General features: G+C 36.1%; 1 protein-coding gene across 10 annotated transcripts in view; it reads left to right on the forward strand.

The window, feature by feature from the left end:
• Positions 1–8,804, forward strand: part of LOC126916483 (uncharacterized) — a 274,193-nt gene that overhangs the window by 124,756 nt on the left and 140,633 nt on the right. For 2 of the 10 annotated variants that reach the window (XM_050722322.1, XM_050722321.1), the window contains exon 1: positions 7,139–7,318. The exons of 6 other annotated variants lie outside the window; for them this stretch is intronic. The gene's annotated coding sequence lies outside the window, so the exon portion shown is untranslated. Of the gene's footprint in view, positions 1–7,132; positions 7,319–8,157; positions 8,341–8,804 lie in introns of those variants that run through there. 2 more of the 10 variants (XM_050722324.1, XM_050722323.1) reach the window with 2 other exon arrangements.

Raw genomic sequence — 8,804 nt, forward strand, 5'->3', positions numbered from 1 at the left:
TAACACGTGCGACATGCAAATGAATATTTTAATATGAATTGATAAAATTGCAGGAGAAGAACTGTTAAAATTTTTCCTAGGATACCCTTCTTTTATGGAAACAATTAATATTCCTTTGCTTTTTTAAATTTTCTAATATCTTCTTATTGTTAGATAACTGGATTATACATTTTAGTATATTTTAATTATCCATTGTGTATTGATCTGAGTACTCTAAAATAGGAAAATCAATTATCTTAGGGGATTTGTGATATTTCGTATTTCCGTCCAAAGGTAGATTTTTAAGAAAATTGATTACAGTTTGTGATATACTAATCAGTATATCCTTATAAGGATATGTAAAATCGAATGAATATTTTTATACGAATATTTAAAATTGAAAGAATTACATAGAATGTAGTAGTTTGGCATACAATTCAATAACAACACCAGAGGATTGGTAGCAATGAAATTATGCTAACAAGGTAACGAATAAAAGTGTCAAAAAATATTAAAAACTTTATGGAGAAACACTAGATATTATTCTCCTACTATTCACTTGGTCGAGTTAAAAATATTCGTAAAAACGTTGTATAAAATTAAAAACTCTTTTCTCTCTTAGTATCGACATCCAGTGGTCTGAGAGCCCGAACTCGAAACAAGGTGTGTAGGAGAGAAATAGGGAGAAAAAAAGAAAAGGTTCAGACGGGTGGCATTCCATTTCGATTACCTTGGCACAGATCCTTTCTTCGGAATCGTTCCGACCAGACTGTCGTATCACATTAAAATTTACCTCGTGCGCGAACTCGGTTATGCATAAATAAAAGCCGATGCGTTTAAGGTCAGTAACTCGTCGATCACATCTAATGCACTCCTCCAATTTTTCCTTACTTTCTGCTGACAAAGAAAGAAAAGGAGAAAACTTATTTGAAATCGGAATATTTTTATAGATAAAATTGGAAAATTTGGAGATTTGAAGAAGAATCAGGAAACTAAACAATTTTTAGAAATACACTGGAAAATAATCAATCTTTTCATGGTATTTTCTAACGATTCTTGGCACCAGATCTTTGCCACCATTTTTAATAGAATACTTTCTAGTTCAATCGCGTTGTATCGCTACGATATTATTATTCATCTAAAATGTTTCTTTAATTTACTTCATACACGGGTATTTACATATATATACTTACTACACAGATCACATAAAAATCAACTTGATCGACTTTGTGTTGTTGCTTAAAAAATTGCTTGATTCTAATACGAGGATGCATCACTAATGCTTAGAAATCGAACAGTTAACCTGGAATAATCGAGTTCTGAAATTTCATCGTTTATCAGGCCACGGTTGATTCGATCTCAAACCTGCAACAGCCTCGAACGTTCTGAAACATGCATTAAATTACAATTACAAGCCTCTGAACACAGGCTCGTAAACAAGCTCCTAAACAATCGATACCAATTTACTTTCCCCAAAGACAATATCCATGCACACACGACTTGGCAACTTTCACCTATAGCAATTAACTGAGCAAATACGCGTCATCAAACCCAGCCAAACCTCGGCCAACTTGTCCGTGTAAGAAACTTCGCGGCTTTCCCTCGCCCCTCGCCCATTTTACCGCCGTTTCTCTGAAGCAACTTAACTCGAAAGAAACTTCTCAATACCGGAGAACTCCCTTGGCCAAAATTTCCACATCGCCGACACCATACATCAGACACGGTAGCAGCCTGAATTTGCAATAATATCAAGCGTTACTTCATCGAAGATGGAAAGTCCACTCTCGAGACGAACAGTTTGACCCGTTTCTCAAGGTACAAGAATTTAACCAGTAAAGACAGTCCTCCCTTATTGGCTGGTCTCTCGTCTCTCGGGTATAAATATTGTCCGGTAATCTCGCTTGGTGCATCGTAACTCAGAACATCGGGCTTTTAATGGGTGCAACATTTTGTCCAAAATTGTTACCGGCTTATTAACGAACCTCTCCACGTTTCCTTGCCTCTTCTCCTCTTTCGTCTGCTTCGTTCGTTGAGGAACGCTGCTTTTACGGGACATTACGTTTTCATTATACGGAGACGGAAGACTCTCCGACCATTTCCAGTTTCTAAAAGAGATCGTGATTTACGTTCGCTACCGATCATTTTATTTGCATTCCACCTCGATGAGATAATGCTTTTTCTTCGCAGTAGGGGAAATAAGGTTGGGTTTGAATGAGGTTTCTAAGAATGTTGAAGGATTTAGGTTGGTTCGGATAATGGTTTGTTAAATTTCAAAGAATTATTGTCAGCACTATGTTAGTATATTAGTTGTGAAATATTGAAAACTTCAGTTTCATTGGAACAATATCCAAGAATAGTTGAAACGAGGCAAGCTCGACGATTTGAATTCGGTTGGAGCAAATTATCACACCTCATTTAATCACATTAATAGTCACCACCCCTAGTTCATTATATGTATTTTGGACAAAATCTGCAATTCTAATGAGAAATCAAGAAGTAACAAAATCCAATTAAATGAAGCAACGAAATCACCTGAATCCCAACCAGCCAAACACCACACTCTAAATCATCATTTGGAATAAAAACAAGAACTAACCAGACGCGAAACCAAAATCAGCTTATAGAACCAACGCAATCTGTCCAAACCAACCTGTCTATCTATTAATTTAAACTAACCAAAAGGCAAACTCTAAATTATCACCTAAAATCCACTCAGAAGCAGCAAACAACCAAACCGATCTAAAACCACCCCGATCTATCTCCCCAACCCCACTTATCTATTTAACCCATTTAATCGTCCTGCCTGGCAATTAAACCTCCCAAAACCAAAGTTCAAACTCTAAATTCCCACCTGAACTCCGTCTAAACCCAAGGAACAGCCAAACGACAAATCAGTCCAACTCCAATAAATCAAACGCAACCCTCTAAAAGACCAGACTCTGTCCGTCGAAGACCTACCCTTTCCACTTCCACTTGCGCGGGAAGGAAAGTTCATCCCCATGGAACACCCCATTCGTCCTCCAGTTGCAGTCACTGCAGATCAGTATCTGAACAGCAAAGTCAATATCATTCTGCGGTGGCTAATATCGCGAAAGATGTTGGCGAGACAGGTCTGCGACGACGGAAACGGGACTCCACCCCTCTGTGTTGTCGTCCTGGCGGCGTCGATAATTACGAAATGCACGGCACAGGTTGCGGCTGGTCTCGCAGCCGCTCGCTCCAGATCCAAATTTCTGGCGGGGCGAGGTCGTTGCACCCGCGGTCGAAGAGCGACGAGAGCGAATTCGAGAGATCGAGGGGGGTTCCTCCCGGCGTCCGTCCGGCGCGAGGTTGCGGAGAAGGGTGACGGGTGGTAGGCAGAGAGGTTGATGCCCGGGTTTACTTCCTAGTCTGCCGGTTGCCTGTATCGACCGGATAGCGTCCCGACGTCTATAGCGTTGGCCGACTCGGCTCTCTGCCCTGTGCTCTAGCGCTGGCGAGCTCTCTTTCTTCCTCTCCTGCGTCCTGTGTGTCTCTCTGATTCGTGGAACGAGGGATTCTATCGTCTGCCGCTGGAAAAACGTAGGTCAGTGCTGGACCCACGTCTGAAAATAGTTTCGGGGGTAGATGCTTTGAACGATGCTGACACAGGTGACTTTGGCTCGGACGCGTTGCTGAGTGATGGGATTTTTGAGTCGATTTGAATGTTAGAATTTGATTTTTGAAGATTAATGGGATAATGTAGCAGGGGTGGAAATATTCCGATATTCATTTAGAAAATGGAAGTTACTTATAGCGGAATGGAGTTAAACAGACGTATGGAAGTCTTGATCAATGTACAGGAGTCTTGATCGGTAACATTCTTGTAATTATTTAATTGACAGGTTGTCCGTGTTTGATTATCGAACAACTAATAGTTAATGGGAGATTTTTATAAAGTTTTAGTTGGTAAGTTAATGGTGTTTCTTCGGCCGCGCGTGATATTTTGCACGGTGCAAAGCCGGATGTTAGTGTGTTAAGATTTAGGGGCTATTCTGCGTTCTAATGATACGGTATTTGAATCTCTGGCGGTTTGGCTTGGTTAGTCTATGTTAAACGCCAGCTATTTTCGGATGCATTTCCAGACTTGCGTAATTAAAGGCACACATTTAGTTCCTTTTATGAGATGGAACAATTTACTTCGTCATTGTATCCTCTTATTTCCGAAACGTTCTTCCGAGAAGAAAGATTATTTTCCAACACATCTATCCAAAAGCTTTTCTTCCAAAACATTCATCATCCATAGCGACTCAATAGAATCATTTCCACTTACAAGCAATCGTCTTATTCTTCTCATCGTTCGCGACGTTGATCATCGATCCCAAGAATCAACTCGTCTATGAAGATTGACGTTCACCGAGTGTAACTTTCCAGGAATCGAGGCACGTTAAGAGGCAGAAATACCGACATATTGAAACGGGTTAAATGATAATCAGAGACCGTGGGAGTGGTAGTTCCTTAGGGTGCGCCGGTTGTTGCTCGTTTTGACGAGCATAGCACCGAAGACCACTGAGCGTGGTCGTAGCATCGTTTCGGCCAGCTTTTTACTTCGGCTAACCACATTGTTGTGATCATCCGGTGAACCTGTTTTCGGTAAATTACCGTATTTGCCGGTAGTGTTGCACGGTTGCAACCGTGTTATTAGAGTCGAAACCTGGGGACCTTTTTGGACCTTTGCTTGTCGGGGGAATTGGTAGACATTCTGCTGAGATCTGGTGCAATTGTGCCACGAATAGTCTTCGTAAATTGAAGCTCACAGCTTGGAACTCAGAGCTGAACTCTTCTGAAGAACGTGGTACATTGTAGCATTGTGGGTGAACTATTTGGGTTAATTCCGAAGTCGAAGTGGAAAATCGTGTTCTGAATTCACGTTGTAAGTTGTAGAAATACTTTTTATTTGGTTATTTAACTACAAAAAATGGTGTAATATTTAGAAGTACTGTCGTAGAGTACATCTTAACTGAATTAATATAGAAGCTTAAATAAAAATACGATGTTGTGTTCTCTTATAGCAAACATAGTCAATTTAATTTTTCACTGAGATACAAAAGGGACTGTAGTAAATATTAAATTTTTAATCTCACGCTTTTTACAATAGATATATGTAGGGATAGATATTCCTCGTTGTGTTATTGATTGAGTTATAAAAGGGATGCAATACGTAGAACTACTGTATTGTACAATATTCTCAATTAAATTAAAATTGAAGTCTAAATCTACCTAGTGGATATTATAAATAAAAGTAGCAATTCTTTCTTGTACTTTTTATATACCAAATGGTAGAACGTGCATTTGTTCTATTATATTGCCACTGAGACACAAAAGGAGTGTGATATATGTTACTGTTGTACAGTACTCTCAACTAGGTTAAAGCTGAAACTAGCGAACGAGTGGAAAAGAGTGTTCCATGTTTTCGTAAAATTGTAGCTCCGAACTTGGCTTTCGTGGAACGAACATAGTACTACGTGTTTACGTTCCACGATTAATTGAGAGAGAAAAAATGTGTGTAATACTCGTCGCATTGTTGGGTATCTTATTTAGGTTAATTACCAAGATGCAAATGAAATCGTGATAATATTACACTCTTCAAGATCTGTGCTGAGTTGGTGAAGTATGTTTGCATGAAATATTTCATGACATTGCGTGGTTAAATATCTCCTGTAATGTGACGTTCTTTTTAGTCGTAAATCTGATTAGAGAAAGATAAGACAAGATTCTCTATGATGTTGAAGGATACCGTAAATGGGTCGATATCAATGAATAATGTATGTGACCTAACGCTACAATTACTATAATATTGATGCTTAATATTTACATTAATGATCGATTTAATTGTAAAAACTTGTAATATATATTAATATTGTGATAAAAAATATAATTACGCGTTTTTGGAAAGCTGCTGCGGATGATGTAATACCAGCAAACAATATGTATATCATACACCTACGAATAATATATAAAGAAGGATTTAACTTGACGAATCATCTGGATTAATAATATTCTGTATAATTTTAAATTTACTCATTCACGCATCCTCTACTTCTTACAATTAATATCTTTTTACATCCGTACAAAAAGTTGTAACGCTCGTATTTACAGCGACTTAAAACATTCTTATAAGCTAACCTATCCTGGACCACATTATTTTTCAGAAGTTTAACCTGTTAGCGAGTTAATTCCTCGTGTAAATTACTTGTATTTTGATTGTCATAATAATAATTTATCTAGCTATAAATTTAATATAATTGTATCTTGATTTACGTCTTGTACTTACATCATCGTTTTCATTAACGTCCTATCATCAGTTTTATTTAACGTCATTATGGACGATCTTATTAAAACGAACAAAATTATTCTATTTTTCATCGTACATATTTAAAACATAATTTCTAAATATTATATCTTGAAATACTTAGAGGAAATTAATATACATATTATGCAGGTATAGTACTTTAGAATCTTCGAGGATTGTCAAATAAAAATGATCTATACACGCATTTATCAAGATCTCTTAAGAGGTTATATCAGTAAATATTACTAGCAAATGATGCAACAGATGTATTCTGAATATACATACATACATACATAATAAATGCCTATGAATAAAAAATTACTGCTTCAAAAATACCAACGTTTTGACATTTCTATTATAACAATTAACTCGTGTCAGCCAGCTAACAGATTAATGCGACTTGATACAGCCATGTTTTCACACAACACAAAATCTTCATATTTCCAGTATGTAATTCGATTCTGTCGAATATTTCCTTTCGATCGGTCGCTACTATTCTTCGACTATAAACAAACGTTCTCTTATGTAAACTTCGAGAATCGATTGTACGATATCTAGCGATAACGCGAGAGCTCGAGATAGTCTCGTCTCGTACCACGACAAGAACTAACGAGGATTTTCTTGGGGTCACGCCTGAAATTCGCGGTTCGTTAGAGGTTACGTTGCGAATTTGCGAAACTACAAAGTGTCTCGATGTTTCTCACGTTTGAAAGCGACGGGGCCGCGCGGTGCAACGAACAATTACGTAACATGGCAGCGGCGAGCGAGCAGAGTTGGCAACCCTGTTCTCCTTTGAGACGCGCGCACCTCCTGTATTTACATATATTTACATGTTAATATATAGGGTGCATCGGTTAGTGTTACCTCCTCGAGCGATTCGTTTCTTAGCCGCATTTACAGATCGAAAACCGATTCAGAAAAATGTGAGGAGAACCGAGTTCGCGCCGCATGAATGAATCGTGATAGAGTGAGTTTTATCGGGTTTACTGGTGTTTGGTGCTTGCATCGTGTTGACTCTGTATAGAGCAGGTAAGGCGAAAATTTGAAATTCGCTTTCCTTCTTTTTAGCGTAGATTACATGTGGATTGCTGACTTTTATGTAAATTTATATTCTCGTGGATACAACTGAAGAAATAGAAATTAGATGGAGATTCGTTATTTCTGCTAAAGATTATAACGATTATTCTATCGTATATACATATATGCATTCTGTGGATGTTTGCAATTTTCAACACACATATTTTGAATGAATACATGAGGATACGCAGTCTAGTTATATGCATTTAAACTGTAATTAATTCAATTTGAAGTTAATATATTAATACATACTTTGAATCTATTATTTAGGCTCTCTTGTATAATTGAAATAATATTAGTGAAATTTTACACGTCACTATTGTAAATTATTTATACTAATAGATTTTCTTTAATTGGAAGAAATATAGTAATGGAATAAGTGAATCCTATGTTATGTAAGGTTATAAAATTATACGTAATAAAAATGTCTATAACCTATAACTTCCTACTTGTCGATTCACTAATATTATCATATATATAGTTAATAAATCACAGTCCGAAAAAGTTGTAATGAATTTTAGATTATCTTTTAGATTAAAGAATACTACGCATATAGTATTCGTTGTATTAAATAATATTATATGTATACCAATGGTACATAGAAAGTAGATAATTAGATTAAATTATTATAGATAAAAATATTTTTTAATATTGAAACATATTAAGTTTGCAAGAAATAAAATTGTTAAAAATTACAATTATACAAAGCAGAAGGTTATTTTAAATAACGAATTCATTAAAAATATTTAAATTAATATTTATAAAATATACAAGTGATGTGAATGAATGGTAGATATTTGTGGGGATAATTTTCGAGCAGAAGAGAAGAAGGTATAGATTTCGTATGAAGAACATTCATAATAACATCAGGTTATGCGAGAAAGGTAAATAAGGGTGGGGAAGTGCCGAATTCTCGCAGTCTTGAATTGGGCGGCGTTCTGTTTACTTCGATCGCAGCTCCGGTGTATTGCGTGGTAATTTCTATTCTATAATATTATACCTTCGTTATATCTTTATCTCTATATATTTTTAATATTGCTGTATCATCTTTTATTTCATAATCTGTTCATTATGTTGATTATAAAATATGTCTGTTAATTATACATATACGGTGAGTACAAAAACTATTTACAAAACATCGTATTTATTTGTTACGACATTTGCAGCATATGTATATGCTAGTTAATTAAATCCAAGTATATTAAATTTTGTATTATTTAATAGTATGTTCATGTAAATACAAAAATTTGATAGAATTTTGATAGATATTAGAATTAGATAGACTTTCACTCTACGTTACGACACAATTCTCAATTTTAAACGATATTCGACGTCTCGTTTTTTTTTTTAACGACGCTTAATATTATTCGTATGTAGTTCCGAATAAAAGTTCGTAATAAAAGTAGGCTAAACTAATAATACTCTTATTTGAGAGAGC

The sequence above is a fragment of the Bombus affinis genome, chromosome 5 (genome assembly GCF_024516045.1).
Source record: "Bombus affinis isolate iyBomAffi1 chromosome 5, iyBomAffi1.2, whole genome shotgun sequence".
NCBI classification, from domain to species: Eukaryota; Metazoa; Arthropoda; class Insecta; order Hymenoptera; family Apidae; genus Bombus; species Bombus affinis.